Raw genomic sequence first — 21775 nt, forward strand, 5'->3', positions numbered from 1 at the left:
GTTCAATCCCTTGCATCTCATATGCTCCCTGAGTACTGCCAGGAGTAATTCCTGAGTGCAGAACCATGACTAATCCCTGAGCATCACAGGGTGTGACCCAGAAAGCACAAATCGGAAAAAAGAAGAAATAAGGTATATCATAAAATAATAGACTTATCATTTATGTTTTCTCATACTATTCTAAATTCAATACATTCAATTCATCCCTCACCTTATATTTACTTTTCTCTCTTCTATTTAAAATTTTCAGTTGTGACTCTTCCAGTTGATTTTGTGATCCATTAATGTCTCATGAGCAATAATAAGAAACTACGAAGAATTATATAGCTGAAGAAAAAGAGAGGTGTGAACATGACTGAATTAATAGTTGTTTCTGTCATTTATTAAGTGCATGTGACTTTTCCAAAAATTACTTTTGTGGTATTTTATATTTTTTAGAATATTAAATTGTTAATGAAAGTGTGATAATCATTAGGTCAGATGGGAGTGAAATAAAATAGGATTTGAAAATAATATGATTAAGATGGATTATGGATTGAGTATATTTTGCATCATTTAAAATTGTTTTGTAGAATTGTTTGGCAATAACCATTTCACATGGAAAGGAAAGCAGTGCACAGAAATTTGAATATAGAGTAAGATGCCTAAAAATTACAGGTATTAAAAATGCATGCTTTGTGACAGAGACAAGTGTTTTTGAAAATCATTCATGTATTGCTGAAGGGATTATGGTGTCATGCCAAGTTTTTTGCAATGTAGCTCAGCCCTCTTTTAAATGTTAAAGATAGAGTTAACATTTTATGCAACAATTCTATTCTTTGCTATACATCTGATGACAATGAAAATAGATGTTCATGTAAAATCTTATGAATGACAGAATGTTCAGAGAATTATTCAAGCAGTCCCAAATAGTACATAATTAGATGTCAGTCACTGATAAATGGATTAATAATTATGATGTACTTACTCCAAGAAATATTATTTGGCAATAAAAAGTAAGGGCATCCTGATACATGGTATAATGTGAATGAACCTTTAAAGTATTATATTAACTGAAAGAGGAATTTAGTTACAACTAACACATGTTGTAGATTTCACTAATATGAAATGTCAAATGTGTAAATTTATAAAGATTAATAATAGTCTTGACTGGAAATAGGATTTGCCATGAGGGTTACCTAATAATGGGTGTGGGGTTTATGTTTGGGTTGATAAAAATGTCATGAAATTGGAGATGATAGAAGAACTGTTTATGTAGTAAAATAAACTGAACTGCATTTCTAAAATGGGTGAATTTTATAGACTAAGAATTACATCTTAGCAAAGTTTTTCAAAAAGGATAAATAGCTTCTCTACTTTTTGTAATAGCATCATTGTTCAATATTCCGTCACCTTTCATCTTTTTATTTTTTATTTTGACACCTCCCAAGCAGTGCTCAGAGAGGCTAGAAGTCACTCCTGCCAACTTGACCTCTTTTCATGCTAAGGTCCAACTGTGTTGGTTAGGCCATGTGGTGCCAGAGACCACCATAGCCATCTGGAAGTTATGGGGGCTTCCAAGGCTACACACAGCAGTGCTCAAAGGTTACTTTCACATTCTAAAGCACAGAACTAGTATAGCAATTTTGTGCAGATTTTATAATATCTGGGACAGTAGATACAGTCAATAAAAATGGTATTTTCAGAAAGACATCTGAAACTAAGTCAATAAAATGACAAAAGTAGCTCAAGAGCAGAAGGGAAGAATATATAAGAATAGTTTTACAGTGTGGGCAGTAGATTTCAAGCTGCTAATTTTGGTCAAGGTTTTGTAAAGTTTAAAAATAAACCTTTCATTTTGTTTTCAAACTTTAATTGCTGCTGTTATTGCAGTGGTTCACTTGTAACTTGAGAATGCATAAGTAAATACCAGGGTTTTTATTTGACTCCTTAAAAAAAGTCTATCTAGTTTAAAGTAAACTACAGTGCCTGGAGCAATAGCACAGCAGGTAGGGCATTTGCCTTCCATGCCACCAACCCAGGTTCAACCCAGCATCCCACATGGTCCCCCAAGCACCATCAGGAGTAATTCCTGAGTGCATGAGCCAGGAGTAACTCCTGTGCATCACCGAGTTTCACCCATAAAACAAAAAATAAATAAATATATAAAGTAAACTTCATTCTTTTGAGTAATTTCACATGTACTGAATGATGAAAGGTAATAGTTTTCTTAATACTACTCCTTTCTCCAAAGGTTAAGCCTGGTACACTTTTGAAAACTTAGAAACCAGTAATTACACACTAATATTAGCTAAACTGCAGTTTGTTTGGAATTCAGGCATTTTTTAACTAATGAAATTACCAAAAAATGTCTTTGATCCTGATAATCTAATTAATGTGGGTTACCACTTGCATTTAATCAATTTCCTCTGATTCAGGACACTATTGCAGTCTTTCCATGTCCTTTGCACGACCTTCACAATTTTGCACTGTTTGAGGGGTTGTGGTGAATTATTTAAAAATATTCCTCAGGGGCTGGAGTGATAGCACAGTGGGTAGGGCATTTGCTTTGCACATGGCCAACCCGGGTTCAATTCCCAGCATCGCATATGGTCCTCCGAGCGCCACAAGGAGTAAGTCCTGAGTGCAGAGCCAGGAGGAAACCCTGAGCATTGCTGGGTGTGACCCAAAAAGCAAATAATAATAATAATAATAATAATAATAATAATAATAATATTCCTCAACTTATTTGCTTCATTTTGTATCAGTATTTCTATGCCTGAATTTTGAAGGTCAGGGAAGATATCAAAGAAGCCAAAGCTTCTGAAATTCTTCTACTTCAGAAGGTACATGGTATCCGTATGACTTATTCTGGGAGATATTGTTTGATCAAGTGGCTTCGAAAGAGGTACTTAAAACAATTTAAAAGTTGTATTTAAAGCCAGATACAACTCTTTAAATCTACGTGCAGGCAGATTTAAAAATAATTTTGATAAAAAATGTCTTAATCTTCAAATTGTTCTGCTATATAATTAAGTGGATTTTCATTTCTGTAACAGACAAAAGATTTTGCTACGTGGCAGCTTTTTTCTAGCTAATAGTGAAGAAGTTAACATAAGATAAAAATTCTTATATAAAAGAACATAAATTTAGGAAAATCAGACTATTTCATATAAACAAGAAAGGAAAAGTACTATATTATAAATGGCATTTTTATGTTAGTTTTGGAAAACTATGTGATTGTACATTTTATATTTTAATTTATGGAATTTTATTCTTTAAAATATTACTGTGTTAGATTTATACACTCCTATACTTTAGTATAAATTCAGCATTAAAAATGTCATATTTTTCTTCCCCCAGAAAGCCTTGCTTTAATTATTTTGAAGACTGTTAGCCAAGATTTATTCCTCTTGGTTCATTTTACTTCTTTCTTCTTTGAGTCCTTCCATTATTTTCCCTTTATTTCCACCCCTTCTCCCTGTGCTTCTTAATGAAGGCTAGAAAGAAAATGCTGGATTTTTTTTTAGGTGTAAAACAGACCTTAGTGTAAGAATTCCCATGTATTTTTGTCTACATAATTTCCCTAGTCTTGGGAGCATCACTGGGATACAGAGGCAGTTAGTAACGGTTTACCAAACTGAAGAATAGTTATCATATTCAGAGAAATCTTGAATATTCCTATAATTATTTCTCCTTTACAGATAGGGAAATTGAAACTTATAATTAAGTCATTTGCACAAGGTCATTTGGTAGTGTCATAGTACAGCCCCAAAGCTTTTTTATTATATTATGATGGCAAGAAGAGTTAAATATAATAATAAAAGAGTCGGGCCAGGGAGATTACTTGAGATAGATTACATGTCTACCATGTGTGAGACCCTTAGTTTGATCCCTAGCACTGTGTGACCCTGAAGTACCTGCTAATGTGGTACAGTTGGTCTGAGCATGAACTCTCAGATTAGCATTACTGACCTGAGCGCTGGGCATGGCCCTGCCTTTAAAAAAATGTGAAGGAATGAATGGAATGAATTTATTCACTTTTAAAAATACATTGTTCCTTTAGTTATAGTAAGAGAATTGTGCATACTATATGGGGGCAGGGACTTTGAATTCTTCCCTTTTTCTCAAAGATCAAAGGCTTCAGTAGAGATCTTAAAAAGGCAATTAGACCCTGGGCTCACAGGTGTCTTTATTCTGTGGGGTACAGCCCAAATGGGTATCCACAGGTGTCCAGTGCTTCTCTCTGTATAAGAAATGAGAGCTTCTTCAAAGGTGCTCAGTAGAATTTTGTCACCAAAGATTGGGGATGGTTTACAGTGGGTGTAGAAGAAGATCAGACATCAGGTGTCTGCCCATTAATACTTCAGACCTTATGAGTTCAGGGATTATATTTCCTTATCTTAAGGAATTCTGCTACGAGCTAAAGGTAGATTTGTGCAGAACTTGATGAACTTCCAAATCTGGGAAGCTGATAAGTAAAATAACTTTCTCACGGGATGATTTCATTTATCTGTGGCATATAGAATACTGGATGCAGAAATGTACTTTAGTAAAATGGGGAGTCCTAGATCACCTTGCCCCCAGAGTGTAGCGGGGAGAAGACAGAAAAGGAAGGAAATCAAGGAGGAAGAAGAGAATGAGAGATAATCAACAAAAAGCCCAGGCATCAGGGCTTTAGTTATGCCAGTGATATGAGTGAGTGGTATAGTCATATATCCAAAACACAGACCCAACAAAACTGAAATCATGAGATCTAAGCTGCAACCATGAAACTTTGAAATGTGCCTGACAATTTGACACACTGGGGTGGTTGGGGATTGGGCTGGAAAGGGCGTATGGAAAAACTGTTTGAGGGAATCGACGCTGAGGGTGGGATTGGTGTTGTAATATTATATGCCTGAAACTCAGCTGTCAATAACTTTGTAAATCATAAAACTAGCTATCAATAAGTCTCAATCATAGTTTTTAAATAAAAAAATTAAATAAAAATTAATTTTTAAGAAGAGTGGTCTGTTTAATTCAAGGAATGTGCTCTAATACTGGGTGACAGAGGGATCCATAATAGGGCAGGTCAGAACAAAATACTACAATGGACAAGGACAGGAAGAGAACATTAAAGAGAATAATGAGTTTCTTTTCACACATCAGCGATTACAAATTTTGACTCTTATTTCCCATTTCTACCCTTTCACTGGAAAGTACTAAGAAAATTGGCAAGGAAGAAGTGAAGAGACCATAAAATGATCTATGAACTTAATAATTCATATCTGGGTCTGAAAAAATTGCTTAATTAATATATGATTTGATAAAATAAATCATAAAAATAAAACTGAAGTAAACTCTTGGAATTTATTTGGATGGTACAGTTTATAAAAGACAACCATTCATTTTTTTTCTAAAGCTTTTGCATTTTTCTGTGAATTTCAAAAAAGCGTGGACATGCAGGCCCCCAGCTAGCTGCCGTTAGATGGCTGAGAGTTGCCCCCCCAAGCCAGTCAGTGGTGACAGATGAATGAAAGAATGGAGAAATGGGGAAACAGGGCCCCAGGCTGGTTGGTAATCAGGGACCGTTTATTTCATTCTCATCTTCATCCTTACAGCTTCATTCTCCTGTTTCTCTCTTATAGCATAGTTATTTTTCCCCCAGTATAGTTAGATCTCTCCCCCTTTACAGTGTAGTAATTTCTCCAACATAGTTAGATCTGTTAGATCCCTTCTTCGCTTACAGTGCCCATCTTTCCTCCCCATTACAGCGTCATTATTTCTCTTCTTTTTTCCCATTCTAGTTCCTTCTCTTCCCTTTACCCTAGCCTAGTTAGATCTCTCCCCTTACAGCATAGTTAAATAGATATCATGAAGGGTGGGGTACACATAGGTGGGGTTGAACATTGTCATAACAACAAGCATATGTAAAGCCCCTCCTTCAGGGGAAGTTCTAGGAGATTAACTCAAGGACAGAATCTCATTTGAGGATTCAGCATTCTAGATTACTAAGAGATTCACTCAAGGGTGGAATCTCATCTAGGGTATATTGCTTTCTCCTTTCCTTAGCTGGTAATCCATTTAAGCAATCATAGTAAATTAACTTTTTACTAATATTTATAGTCATTTTGTATGAACACAGTAAGAGACATATTAAGCTTAAAGATTACCTCTTCCTGGGGACATCTCACTATATATCCAAGTCTACAGTTCTGGGGCTAGGTTAGTCCTTATAGCTTGGCCCTTTTCAGTGCCAGGGAAACTTACAGTTTCCCCTGTGTCCATCCTTGTTCCTCTTTGGGACCCTCCTTTTGAGAGTGTTAGGAAGTAAAGGCTAAGTCAGGTAAATATGACAGGTGCCTAGGACTAAGTATCATTCCAGGATCAGTTAACTCACATGTTACAAAAGCATAACATCTACTGTCTTACTGTGTCTATAAAAAAAGGGCATTGCTGAATAAACCTTGCAAAGGACATACATGAAGGCATGAGAAAAGCAATACAGGATTATTAGTGCGACTCAGAAGCATTGAAGTGGGAGTGACTCAGGAGCGCTGAAGTGGGAATTGGGTGTGACTCAGGAGTGCTGAAGTGGGAGTAACTCAATAAACTTAAGCTCCTTGAGAGAGGAGCAAGGATAAGCCGATGTTATGCTACAGTCTTCCAGCAAAAGAGTTCTACTACTAACCATGTATATCTAATAAAATAACTTGTCTATTTAACCTGTTAATAATCTGTTCTGTAAAAAAAAGTTGCTGTTATTTCACTGGAACTACTGTTTTTCAGTAACTAGGCAAAATGTCTGCTGTAAGCAGTAATGCCTTTACATCAATTTAACTGAGACTGTGGAAGAAATTAAATTCAGCCAGTCCTCATTTGCATCTCTAATGTATGCCTTTTGACTGCTGATTCTAAAACACTGGTTATGACTCTGTTAGATTGTTAATTTATACAGTAACACAATGTTTATAGACAACTGGCTTTAAGATTTGAGGCAATTTGAAGAGCTTACTGCTGTTCTTCATTAAAATTTCCTGTTTAAAACAGTAAATATTCTGAAATTTAAAGTAGGATCTTTCGAGGAACATTGAAAGTACTTTATTTTGTATTGAGCTTTGGCACTTTCTGGTTGTTTTGTTTTTTTCATATATAATGACAAACATTAAGTGAAAAAAGAATTGTTCAAATTTTGGTATATTTATATATTTGTAGCTATTCAGCATAATAACATAAAAATGAAGCAAAGCTACTACTTTTATGGAATTAGCTAAATGCCTTATTAATAATGTTTTGATACTGGTTGAAAAAATTCTGAAGGTAAAGTCCCCAAATTCTAATACTATGAGTTTGGGTTTTGAATTTTGACTGGAGATTATAATGATGCCTTATTTGTAGCTAGCATTTTGAGGGGTAAAGGAGAGCCTTCTATTAATGTACATACATAGAATGATATCCACATATATTAAACTTATTTCTATTATAATTTTTATCTTTAAGGTTTTTTTATATAATAGTTTTTATTGGTAATTATTTTCCTAATAATGAGAGTATTTGGATTTGTCTACTTGTACTTGTCAAATGGGTTTCCACTTATTATATTTCTTTGGACTCCTGTTTTATAAATTTATGGAAAAATACTTTGAGAGAACCCAAAGAAACTCTACATGAGGATAAACACTCCATATATATGCAATCATTTATTATTATTATTATTATTATTATTATTTTGCTTTTTGGGTCACACCCAGCGATGCTCAGGGGTTACTTCTGGCTCTGCACTCAGGAATTACTCCTGGCGGTGCTTGGGGGATCATATGGGATGCCAAGGATCAAACCCAGGTGGGCCTTTGTGCAAGACAAACACCCTATCCACTCTACTATTGCTCCGGCCCCCCATTTAGCATTATTATATGTGTTTTAAATGTTGAATCTTTGCACCAATTTCATTAAGTCACTACTTTTATTAAATCTACTTATTTTATAAAATGATTTATTATTTTGGAAAGACTAATTGAAACTCTGCCTTAGTAGAATGTATGAGCTATTACATTCTTAATGTTTAAGTAGGCAGTAAGTTTATAATTAATTCTAAATCAGTAAAATTTAATGATCAAACTTTATTTTGATCATTTATGTTTTCCCATGTCCATTCTTCAGAGGAAATCATACAAAGTAAGTTATATGTTTATAACATTATAGAGGCCAATTTTTATTTTAGTAACAATTTGGGGTCAGACCTCTGGATATAGCAATACCTTGGTTTTCTGGTATAATGTCAAGAATTAATGCATTTTTGATAAATACTTTTCAGGTGAATTTTACCCTCATTACTTTTCTTCTTGTGTTTGGAAATAGTACAAAGTGAATATAATACAAACTTTTTCATTAAACTGGGTTATCATTAGAAATAATTATAACTTTTTCAGCTTCTTATTTTTTCTTTGCATTCATGCAAAATGACTTCACATGTGCTGTCCATATTATATGCCAATGCTGTAATTTTTATGATTATATTTTATTATCATACCAGTGAAAAAATATTGTCCTCAGGATGTATTCAAATATGTAACCCTATTTCATGATGTATGAAATGGATACTGTTACTCTTCACCACTGGCAATGTGCCTACTTCTATAAAGATGATCTTCTCTACTTGCAATTCTAACTGCAAGCTATACTTGTTGGATTTGTGTCTAGAAAAAAGATAGAATAGAGCTTAAGTGAGAACTTGATGTTTTCAAGTGTACTTCATGGAAGAGAAGAGGTATTAGTATATATAAAAGTGAAATTGGCACTTACAGAGAGTTCAGTTGTAAGAACTATTTTTTTTCCAAATCTCTGATGTACTATTTTGATATATGTAGTGGAGCTATATTATTGTACTTAATATTTTAAATATCAATTTGAATAACTTGAGTGTAAAAATTAACATTGCACAGATGTTTTAGATAGATATTTTAGCTCTATAAAGTGGAATAGAAATGAATTTATAATTTAGGTATCTTAAATATAATGAATAAATAGTACTAGAATATATTGGGAGGTGTGGAGGAGGCCCCATCTCTGGAGATTATAGCATTGCGGAAAAATGACAATTAACTATTTTGAACAATCCTTTGATAATGGACATTTCATGGACTACTTGATCATTTGAACATTCTTTGACTCTGGGTTTCTTCTTTACTTTGGGTAGATATAGTTATGGATTAACTTATTAATAGTAATTATAATTATTTGCATTCATGTGTTAAATTAATGATATTATACAAGATGAATGAAAAGATCTGACTTTTTTCCCCATGAAAATATGGAATGAAAGCAAAAACACCAAATAATTATCCAACATAATTTTGGCCCTACACCCAGTTTTGTGTGCTCTGGACTTCTTCCATGCACCATGCTTTAGAGCTACTTGGAGAGATAATCAGGGGACCATACTGTGCCAGGAATAGATCCTGAAATTCATGTATGCAAATCCTGTGCTCCAGTTACATAAATATAATCAATCTTGTGAAAGAAAAATACAGGTACAATCTATTTAAATATTAGGAAGAGGAGGTAATTCAGACTCAGAATTCAAAGATGAATTCTTACACTGCTCATTATGACCTGAATTGTGGAAAGAAACTAGGGACTTCAGCATGTGGAAATTTTTAGAGGTACAAGTTAGGGTCATTGGGATAATTTAAAGAAGGCCAAGGTAACTGAAAGGCAGTGAGCAAGGAAGCATGTTAGGAGATGAAGAATCATGTGCTAAATAAAGAAAATGCTAGATTATGAAGAAAACAGAGAAACATAAAAATGGATTATGCAGGAAATGGAAAATCATATGCAAGGTAAGAAGAACTTTGGAATGCTTGCTTTGGCAGCACATAAACTAATATTGGAATGATTCAGAGATTAGTGTGGCCCCTGCACAAGGATGGCACACATAAGAACTTTGGAGACTATTGTAACAATTTTAACATTGTCTCTAGTGTATAGATTTTGAAAAATTCAAGGAGGGGAAAAGGCATGATGAATGCAGATTTAAAAGTATTTACTAATATACATAGAGAGGCATTAAACTATGTCTCTGAAATTCTATAACATAAAGTAATTATAAATCAAATAAAAATACTAAAATAGTGGGAAAGGAGACTAATGTAATTTGGAAAAGGAGGGAATAGAAGTAAAGAAGTTGGCTTAAATGTTTTGAAGCAATATGTGTGTGGTGAAAGTGACTATGAAAAGAAGTGTACTTATTCAAAACTTATGAATCAAGCCGAAAGTTTCATTATCTATAAAATGGGGATAGATGTGTCCTATAAGATTCATATTCACAAACATTATCTATTACAATTTATGCTATCTGGTAGAATTTGAATTGGTTGATTGGCTTTTAAAAGCTTAAGAAATACTATATGATACTTCAAGTGTGATATGTGACCATGCTCGATAGTTTTTAAGTTAAAAATGAAACATTTAACTTAAATCTCACATTAAACCTACAAACCATATAAATATTCAGATTGCCAGTATTAATTTTAATTTAGATTGCCAAATTTCTGATGCAGTGTTGGTACCATTTATTGACTGTGAATGTGTGGTTTTAAGTTTTGTACTACTTTGGTTTTGTTTGTACCACTTATGATTCTATGCTTCCAGCTTTGGTTCTCTTAAAATAAAGTAAAATTCAAAAACAACTTTGCATGTCTTTGGGAATGAGAATATAAGTATAATTTTTACTGTTATCTTCAACTTCATTTTTCCTATTATTTATGTAAACTAACTTATAATACTGTTTTCCTTGAGGTTGTTCAAGACATTTTACCTGATTTTGTAGGACGAAAAAACAAACACTTTAAGACTGAAATTGAGCCAGTTTATGTCATAGATTATTGAAATATTTTAATAATAATCCAATAGGAATAGGCTGGTTTGAAAGCATACAAGTGGATTTTGGCACAGATATCATTCCAATATATATATAGTAAAAATGTAGATTAGTACTAAAACTTTATTGGCGTAAGCATTCAGTGTACTCTCTTTACAAGTCAGTGTTTTCACTGAAGAAATTGTGGGATCTGTTAATATAGAAGGTGAATGGTTAAAGAGAATTTAGCAGAGTTTTCAAAGCAGAGCTAAAATTATTTGACCTTGATATGGAGTGAAAGAAAGGAGAATTTCAAGAAAGTGAGCTTTAAGAGTTCTGTATGTCTGGTATAGAAATATGGAAAGAGAATTATTGATCAAGTGGATAGGAAAATGAAGGGAAATGTCCAAATGTTGTTTTAGTTTAATGGCCGAGAGAGAATCTAAGGGTCCATGTCTAGCATGTCATTGAAAATGCAGCCTTAGATTTTAAAGCAGTGTAGACAGGTTTTGTTAGAGATGGAGGGAAGTGTGATGAGATTTTGAACTAAGATAGTGACCTGTGTGCTGGGATAGATTATTTAGTACATGGGTGTAGTGGTTGCTGAACGTGATATGGATAGAGTGAGGTTTGAGTCATATTTGAATAAGAAGACAAAATAACTGCAGAAATAGTGTGCTTTATCAAATTCAGGGGCAGGGTGGAATTCTGAATACAAAAACAAAGAAACTCACTATTTTACAGATTGAGGACATAATAAAGAATGCAAGAGACAGGTTACAGCAGATAGTTCAACCCATACATAATATTGTGGAAATGCCAGGTTGTTAGAATATCATGTTCTTTAAACATTTTTTTTATCTTATTTTAGGTTGTTGTCATACATCAAAGAGGGGAAGAATTTTTCTTTAAAATATACAGTTTCAGTTTAGAAAGGTAAAGAATTCTTTTTTCTAAACTATATGAATTAATGGGCTGGAGCGATAGCAGAGCAGTAGGGCGTTCGCCTTTCACACGGCCAACCCATGTTCGATTCCTCCGCCCCTCTCGGAGAGCCCGGCAAGCTACTGAGAGTGTTGCACCCACATGGCAGAGCCTGGCAAGCTACCCGTTGAGTATCGGATATGCCAAAAACAGTAACAATAAGTCTCACAATGAGAGACGTTACTGGTGCCTGCTTGAACAAATCGATGAGCAACGGGATGACAGTGATTGACAGTGATTGATATGAATTAATATGCTTGAAGAAATACTGTATTACAACAAGTATCAATCTTGGATAAACTTTATTCAATATCAGTGTAAGTTTACCATTTTTCTGTGACAGTAACTGAAGAGTATGCTTCTAGTAGAGTCATTCAGCATACCCATTCATTTTATTTTCTAGAAGTGTCAACGTACTTTTAATAAAGCAGCCTGGATGCAGGCATATGCTCAATGTACTTATGAATACATTAGCCTGTGTAATGGATATGTAATGAATATGAGGATAAGTATAGCAATTTTGAGTTTCTTAAAAAGGAACTAAACTCTTGACCTTGGCCTTATTAACACTCTTTAGTAACAAACAAACTGATCCTATCAATTTGCTCTGCAATACAGATGTTTTTAATCACTAGTGCTCCAGATTCTGACTGATGTGGGAATCTTCCTTTTTTTTTTTTGGAAATAATATAAAAAATACAACATGATCAGAACTGGTGGAGATTATAATTAGATCTGAAAGTATTCTGTCAAAGTGAATGTTGTGTTGTTTCACCCAGCTGAGTTAGGAGGCAAATTGTGAGAAGGAAGTGTTTATTTTTAGTCTGTGACTATAGCTAATCTGGTCTGTGAGCGTGGGGATTTTGAATTGTGTTATGAGAGATAATTTGGCTGCCGAGCTGGCCACGTGACAGCTTGTTAAGTAATTTCAAATATACCAGACTCAGAATTCTCATTGATTTCCTATTCCCTGTAAGCCATCAGAGTCGAATCTGATTAGCTTTTCTTTTTAAGGAAGCTATCTCTTACAAAGATGATTTCTTCCAACTGATGGGAATATTTTTATCTATAAATTTATTTGGTGAGGGTGGGGGACTTTGGGCTCCACACCTAAAAGTGTTATGGGCCATTCCTGGCACTGTGCTTAGAGATAACTGTTGGTGGTACTTGGAGATAATACAGTGTGAGGATCAAATATCCATCTCCTGCATGTGAAATATGCTCATTAGCCCTTTAAGCTATTTGTTCCACTTCTATATATCAAATCTTCAGATTAGAAATAGCAACTATTCATGGAGGGGGGTGGGTTGGACTTGATGTATTTCTCATAAAATGAATTTATTAAGTATTTTAACATTCAGTGTATAAATGTTTGATGCTTATTTTTGAGTATCTATTCTTAAAAGTATCCCAGAAGAAATATCCTTGCACTTGAGAAATCTGTAAATGTCACATGTTTATAATATAACTTTTTAAACATTATATTTAGAAGACACCAAACATTGAATTATAATATTGCATATTCTCTCACCAGCTGCTCTTCTTTTTGATTTCTTTCTCAGATTCTAGTGACACCATGCAGTCTTGCCCATGACAAAAACCAGCTTCATTTTGACTGCTGCATTCATTCTCTTGAGGTTTTTTATTTTTTGGTGGTTTTTAATTTTTTTATTTTATTGGTGATTTATTTAAATTTAAGAAGATTACTATGGTATATTGGTTTATAAGATTGAATATGTTTTTAGATGCAAATTTAGGCTCTTTTCGAAATATAGGGGCCAATGAGATAGTACAGGGGTTAAGGCACGTGTCTTGCGAGTGAACAACTTGGGTACAGTCTCTGGTCACCACATACAACACATATAACACATGGTCTCCTGAGCATTGCCAGCAGCGATCCATGAGCTCAGCTGGATTTGACCTTCAAACTAAATACACAGTGTTTGCTACTACATTGCACCCACCACCAAAGTATCCATATGCTTCTACAGCTCATATTTTTTAAAATTACTGTTTAACTTATTTTAGAATCTATGGTATACTTTTAATCTTGTTGCCATGATTTAATCTTTCCCACTATTTATGTTTCCTAGATTATTGCAGTGAATTTCTGCCACTCGTTTCAAATCAATTCTCTCTAATTTAGCAAATGTGATAAATATGATATTTAATCATGCCAAACCTGTATTTAAAGCATTTGTGGCCTTGTCCTTAAAGTAAGAAATGTTTTAACGTTTCACATAAAGTGTTTCAAGTGCACTTGAGAAAGTGTACTTTATTGGCTTTCATTTCCCCCCCAAACCCCAGTTTTATAATCGCTGATTCCTCTCTTACATTCTAAGCCTAAAGCATACAGAAATTTAATTTATGTTCTAAATGTCACATAAGTATACATACTCTCTGTATATGATCATCTCAGAGTTTAGAAAATCATTTGCTATGGGCTGAGGATGTCACTCAATGGATTGAACTTATGATTTGCAAGCAGTAATCTGATCTTGGTCCCATGAGCACCGCTAGGAGGAACTCCTGAGCACAGAGCCAGGAGTAACCCCAAATAGTAACTGTCTGTGCTCACTTTAGATGCTCTGAGATGAAGGAAATATCTCTTGAGTTCCAAAGATCAGGATAGGTTTTCCTGCTATATACTGAGTGCAACCACTGATCCACACGGGGGCCTTTCTTTTTCCTTTTTAAATATATGAAACTTTATTTAAGCACCACGAGTTACAAAGTTTTCATAGTGCAGTCATTTCAGGTATTTAGTATTCCACACCAGTCCCACCACCAATATACTCTTTCCTCCACCAGTATCCTCAGTTTCCCTTCCATTCCTCAAACCTGTTTCCTTACTGGGCACAAAATGAACCTTATATTGCTTGTTACAAAATATATCTTGTAATAGTGTTTGTAAAGTCATAGCCTGTGATTTCCTGAGATATTCACTATGAGTTGAGCCTTCAGGTTCTTGTTTACACTCATTGAGATTAGTGGGTTTCTACTCAGTTTTCCAATATAATTTTCTGTGCTTCTGCTGGACTGTCAGAAGTGATGTTTGGAGATGTTGCTTCAGGAGCTCTGGAGTTAGGATGATCAGCTGCGTGTGTCTCTGGCCTCTCTCTGAGATCAGTCATGAAGGTGGGCTTTTTCTCTGGCAGCAACAGCAGCTGGACATGGGTGGGCAGAACACTGGGCCTTTGGCAGGTTGGGGACTCAGTCTATCTCCATCCTTCTGAGGCTTCAAAGATCCGAGCTCAGTAGCATCTGGGCGTACCTGGAGTAACTCAGCTCCTGGAATCTCTCCAAGATCAGTCATGAAGCTGGACCATTTCTCTGGCAGCTTGTTTTGGGCCTTTAGGGAGCTTTTAAAAATTTTTTCATTACTATTTGTTTTGTTATATACCTCCAAACAAACTGTAAGGGATTGACATGTAGCTATCCATTATCTTCACGTTTTGGGTTTGTTATGTCAACAGTGACCAGTAGAAACCAAAATATGTTGTGGTTACTATTTAAAATGAAAGAAATGGCTGACCCTTGTTCAGTCATTTGTACCACACACGGTCCCTCCATCCAGGAGTAGGGCCAGAAGTAAATCAGGTATGGCCCTCAAATGAAGTAAGAAGTAGTAATAGTAGCAGTTACTAGTAATAGTAGCCATGATAATAAAAGCAATTTCCATATCATATACTTTTGAATTTGTGGGTCAGAAACTCAGACAGAGTATAGTTCAAATGTGATATTGATTTGTCTCAGCTCTATGGTGAGTCTGGTATTACCTAAAAGGAATAAAAAAGGGAGAGACCATTTTAATGACTAAAGGATAGAGTTTTCTAAAGGCTTATTTCCTCTTATCTCTGGTGTCTGAGCTGGGAAGATTTAAAGACCTGGCCCAGTGGGGGTTTGTCAAACAGAATGTGTCCTGAGTCCTGAGTGTCTCAGACCATGGTACACTTAATATTCTCTACTTCTTCTTTGCTATCATATATACCAAGAGCAAGGCAGCCCAAATAATATCTGCATGGACTTTTGTAACCCAGTATAGGAAGATACTATCATTTCCAGTAAATGTTCTTAATCAAAACAGTTGTATGATTTCCTTCTTTTAATCACATTACCACAAATCTAGTGGCTTAAAACAACACAAACATATTACTTTATAGATTTGGCAGCATGAAGTCTAAAATTGGTCTCACAAGGTTAAAAAAATATCAGCAATATTAAACTGTTCCTTTCGTAGGCTCTGGAAGAAAATCTTTTTCCTTTTAGTTTTCATTTTCAAGAGCTCACCTGCATTCTTTGGCTCCTGGTCCCAAAAACTTCATCCAATTTTTTGGGAACTCTCCTGCTTTCCTGTTTGACTCTAAGAACTCCTTTGTGACTACATTGCCCCAACTAGATGATCCAGGATAATATTCCTTTCTCAGAACCAGCAGATTTGCAACCTAGATTCTTTCTACAACCTTTTTTCTTGGCATGTAGCCTTAAATGTTTATATCATCTGGTCATTGGTATGCAAAAATCTTTGAAAACTACTGCAATTCCATGTTCATGGTATCTTCAGGCAGGAGGGTGTATACATTATGAGGATTAAAACTCACAGAAATCCTTTACATGCAGGCTCCTTTCTCACAGAGACCCTGACTGGATCCTCAACATTCTTCAGCTGGATAAAGCAAGAAGATACAGAACTCATTTCTTGATTGGAAGAGGGTCAAATAATTTATAATCATATCCCGCATGGCCGTCCTTGGGTGTGACTGCCTAGCTACTGGGAGATGGGAAATCTGGGCGGAGGAGGCCCAGTCCCGATCTGAGCAGCCTTGGAGGTCTCAGTCCCGGATCCCACACACCTGGGTTCCTCTGCCGGTTCCTTCATGCGTGAGGCTCATCCGAACGTGTGGAGAGGGGCCTTGAGCATGGCCGTGGCTAGGCTCCGGAGGTCTTTGGCCACCGGGAGCTCTGCTTGGGGCAGAGAGGGAAGCTGGAGCCCACCCCCTTCGAGGGGCCCTGGGGAAGACAGCCAGGCATGCGGGCAAGAACCTGGCAAACTACTGGGAGTTTCCTCCCCCACGAGAGAGCCTCGCAAGGTCCCCATGGTGTATTAATATGCCAAAACCAGTAACAATCTGGGTCTCATTCCCCTGACCCTATCAGAGCCTCCTGTATGGCATTGTTGGAAGGACGAGTAGAGAGAGACTTCTAAAACCTCAGGGCTTGGACGAATGGAGACGTTACTGCGACTGCTTGAGAAATTCAACGATCAACAGGATGATGATGATGATGATGATGATGATGATCAAGCATGGCAGAGCCTGGCAAGCTACTCGTGACATATTCAATATGCCACAAACAGTAACAACAAGTCTCACAATGGAGACGTTACTGGTGCCCATTTGAGCAAAACGAACAACAGGATGACAGTGCTACAGTGCTACAAAAATATGCAAGCAAGCAGTAGAAAGGTGTTTTCTAGATAAAGAAATAAGTTATGTTGTTTCTGACACTATTAGAAGAGACCTGCTTAACCAAGCTCATTGACTCTAAAAATTATGTCATTTATGTTAACCCATCAATTGAACAGACTCTCTGAAAAAGTTGGTCAACTTTTATTTGTGGTCATATTACACTGGAAAACAAGATACTTTGAAATTCTTATATATATTGATATTCTTTTGTTGTTGCACAGTAAAGTAGTATGTTTTGCTTAAACAAAAAGTTTATTTTGTTTATATTATATAAGCACTAATCAAAGGAATATGAAAAACTAGTCTTCAAAGAAATAGGAAACAGACTATTGGGAGTAGGGATGATTTTTTTAATCTTCAGCAGCTTCATGAGATAAATGAACTCAAATTGCATATTTGAAGATCTAGAGATAGTACCAAGAGTAAGATATTTGTCATTCACACAGCTGACCATGGTTTGGTCCCCTGGCACTGTATATGGTTTCCTCAGTGTTGTCAGAGTGATCCCTGAGCAAAGAGCCAAGAGTATGATATAAGCATCAGTAGGTGTGCCCTTCCCAACAGAAAATAGATTAAAAAATTATTATATCCTGCCTTTACATTTCTTCAAATTTTTTTTAAATTAATAGTTTATTTTTAATTAGTGAGTCAACGTGAGGGTACAGTTACAGATTTATACATTTTTGTGCTCATGTTTCTCCCTTACAAAGTTTGATAACCCATCCCTTCACCAGTGCCCATTCTCCAACATCCCTCCCCCCCTCCCCAGTCCCGTCTCCCCCCACCCCACACTGCCACTATGGCAGGGTATTCTTTTTTGTTCTCTCTCTCTGATTAGGTGTTGTGGTTTGCAATAAAGGTGTTGAGTGGCCATTGTGTTCAGTCTCTAGTCTATATTCAGCCCGCATCATCTTTCCCCCACATGACCTCTAACCACATTTTACTTGGTGTTCCCTTCTCTGAGTTGCCCAGAATGAGACCAGCCTCCAAGCCATGGAGACAACCTCCTGGTACTTATTTCTACTATTCTTGGGTGTTAGTCTTATAGTCTATTATTCTATATTCCACAGATGAGTGCAATCTTTCTATGTCTGTCTCTCTCTTTCTGACTCATTTCACTTACAGTCGAAATGACATCTGCACGTATATGTTCATCTCAGCGCTGTTTACAATAGCCAGAATCTGGAAAAAACCCAAGTGCCCTAGAACAGATGACTGGTTGAAGAAACTCTGGTACATCTATACAATGGAATACTATGCAGCTGTTAGAAAGAATGAGGTCATGACGTTTGCATTTCTTCAAATTTTCAAGTCATATTTCTGTTTGCCCCTATGATTGAATGACTAGCCTTGTCACCCTGTAAAGAAGTCCAGCCTATAAATTTCTCAGAACCAGTTAAACAGGATTCCTAACATAAGGACCACAGACCAAACACTCCCAGTGTACAAATTCTTCAGGACAAATGAAGCAGGACCTAGAGAACAAATGCCCACCTGCAGCCAGGTGGATGGCAGTTCCTTGTCTTGATGCTAGTGCAACATTAGGTAGTTTGTCCATGATCTTCCTGGGCAGCCTAGTGAACACATCCCTTGCCTTAGTGGAGCTCTTGGCCCTTGCTCTGCACTAGGCATGCACCTTGTGTGCCAATCTTTGGAACCTGTGCAACAGACCCCAGTTAGGCATGCATAGGCCAGAGGACCATGCACAATTCCTGGAGCTGATGGCTGTGTGTCTGGGCCACGTACAAGGGAACTGACAGATTGGATCAGACAAATGCTTTGAATTCCTTGCCAGCTCATAACCAGACCTCCAGCTCCCTTTGGGGGATGGAAAAAGAACAGATTCATTTCCAGGGGGAAGGCCATTCAGAATTTGTCCTCACCTCCTCCTTGGGACCCTGAGCCTTCCAACACTCCCAGATTCAACACTGATGCCCATCACTTAAATTGCTAACAGTGGCTCCATTTTTATTTCCCTTCAAATGCTACTCTTCTTTCCACTAAGAGGTCCTAGCAGCCACACTGACTCCCTGATTCCTCCCCACCCCCAGCCCCACAATCCTTGACACACTGTGTCCCCTCTTGAGATATTAGAGAGATAAACTGAAGCAATTGCCCCTGTACCTTTCTCAGTTGCTTTCATGGGACAATGTAAAGAAAGGTGTAAGAATTTCTCAGCAAAAGCCTGATGTTTCAAGAAGAATTCATAAAACTTAATCTCACTTTTATTATCACCTAGAGGGATGTCATTATAGTTTTAACTTTCGGCTGTATGTCAGGTTCAGAAAAAAGTGTACTGAGAAAGGAAAAAAGAATTCTAAGAGCCTGGCAGTCATCGCTTCACCCCACCATGGTGGTTCTTGATCAAGATGCCCATTGATCCTATGACAACTTCTCTAGAGTGCTAGAATAGGACTGTTCTCACCTGTGCTTCTGAGGTGATGGGCAAATGCAAATTAAATTAACAATTGCTAATATCTTTGTGTTGTATGTCATGCACTAGTAGGACATAAGAGTCAGCTTTGCATGGTTAGACCTGCTTTATTAAGAGTGAATAACTATAGATTAAAAAAAAACTTAATGAATATATGTGTTTCAGAACTTCTTTAATAGTTTTGTGATAATCTGTTGAGTGTAATACTTAATCAAATGAGTTTTAGATTTTAAAACTGCCATTGTCATTGAAATAAGTATTTGCTTTGGTTAGCTACCAGCTTAAACAGACAATTTTGGACTAGAATAGTAGGAACTCTTATAAAAACAAACTGCTGTCTTGAAATGCCAGGCTTACCCTGCTGGCCTCTTGCACTGTATGTCACCATGGCTCAGTTCCCTGGTGGCTTCTACATGGCCTGAACAAAGCGGGGGAGGCCCCTCCCATCCGCAAAGAAGAAGGGGCATAGTGCTCATAACATTACCATGGAGAAGTTCATGGGGAAAGGAGTGAATTTTATGGTATGTGAATTGAATATCACAAATTGTATATCACAAAGCTATTACTTCAGAACCAACAGAGGCAAGATAATGTGAACTTGTGTAGCTACTGGATTATAAGAGAAGTTTTGAATTTCATTTTTGTTTTAGTGGTTTTGTAGCAGCACCTAGGTTCTGGGGCCACAGAAAAGTTGGCAGTAAAATATATCTCCCTGAATAATGATCAAAAATGAATTCAAAATTAACTCTATAATAAATCCAAGGTGCTTCTGACTGTGCTGGGCTGTGTTGCATTTCTTGGAGAAGAAAGGGGTGGCAAATGGTTATAGTTTAAGAAGCCTTACCATAGAGACATTGTTATTGAGTAGGTTGTCCTTCATTCTGTACTTGAGAGATCTGGGCCCACTCATTTGGAGCCATGCCCTAAAGGTAGGAATACTGTGTGCCATTTAATAGGAGGGAAGTCAAATTTCTATTTACAAAAATGCAACCAAAGTTAATTAGCATTATTTTAATGTATATGTGTATAAAAATATATGATATACAGAATATATATTAAATATACACTAAATTTTAAATAATGTAACATTTATTTTTATTATTTAAATAATTTTAGTAGTTAAGCTCTTTTTAATTCACAGTGTCAAAGTACTTTAAAGATGATTCTGTATTTTTAATAATATTGTAGCAGCCTATTATATTTTACTTGGGAGTAATTAATATCATAGTACATTTTAATTTATAGGCAGAAAATCTATTTCCTTGATATTGAGGGCTTTTTAAATTATATTTTCCTCTTTTTAAGCAAAAGTAGGAATTTTTAAAAACAACAAATAAGGGAATGCACTATTCTCAAAATGCAGATATAAAAGTGAGTCAGTAGGGCATTGTTTCGGCACATGTATTCAGTAAACAAAATATAGTTATCAGTAATGGGAGTTAAAGCTATCTAAATGAGTTTATTGAAGTAGAAAATATGAGTTGAGATAGATATAAGAAGAGTTGGCATTATGATATGTTTTAATTTTCTCAATTGCTTTCAGTCATAAGTTATAATAATGCAATGTGATGGTTTTGAATTTCAATTTTATATGCTTTTAAATAAATGTTAGGTTGGTGAAAATCTAGGTATACTCCATTCTGTAATCTTGAAATCTACCATATATTTGTATGCTATTTAATTATTAAATATATAATAATTAAATGTATTTTCACTTCAAAATATTTGGAAGCCCTGAGCGATTCCTTCCCTTAATCAGTTCGGATTAAGTCAATGCAAAGGAAAAAGTTAATGAGTTTTTGTAGATAATCCATTCTTCAAGATACTATAAAATGTTATTTTTAAAAGTTTTTACTAAGGCACTGTGATTTACAAAGTTGTTGGCAATAGAGTAGTTTCAGTTATACAATGTTCCAACACTGATATCCACTAGTGTCTCTTCCCTCTACCATTGTCCACAAGTTCCCTCCCACCCTCAGCCTGCCACCTTTGCAGGCATATAACAAATTTACTTCATATTACTTGCTTCAATAAAATTTAAATGAATAGTAAATAGAATTATCAGAAAAT

At 35.8% G+C, this 21775-nt stretch overlaps 1 protein-coding gene and 1 non-coding gene across 6 annotated transcripts in view; both read left to right on the plus strand.

The window, feature by feature from the left end:
• Window positions 1–21775, plus strand: part of NAV3 (neuron navigator 3) — an 841062-nt gene that overhangs the window by 181033 nt on the left and 638254 nt on the right. The gene's annotated exons all lie outside the window — the stretch shown is intronic.
• Window positions 9822–9927, plus strand: LOC129399200 (U6 spliceosomal RNA). Its single transcript, XR_008626983.1, has one exon. It is a non-coding gene; the product is annotated as a U6 spliceosomal RNA (small nuclear RNA).

Source organism: Sorex araneus, chromosome 10 (assembly GCF_027595985.1).
Source record: "Sorex araneus isolate mSorAra2 chromosome 10, mSorAra2.pri, whole genome shotgun sequence".
NCBI classification, from domain to species: Eukaryota; Metazoa; Chordata; class Mammalia; order Eulipotyphla; family Soricidae; genus Sorex; species Sorex araneus.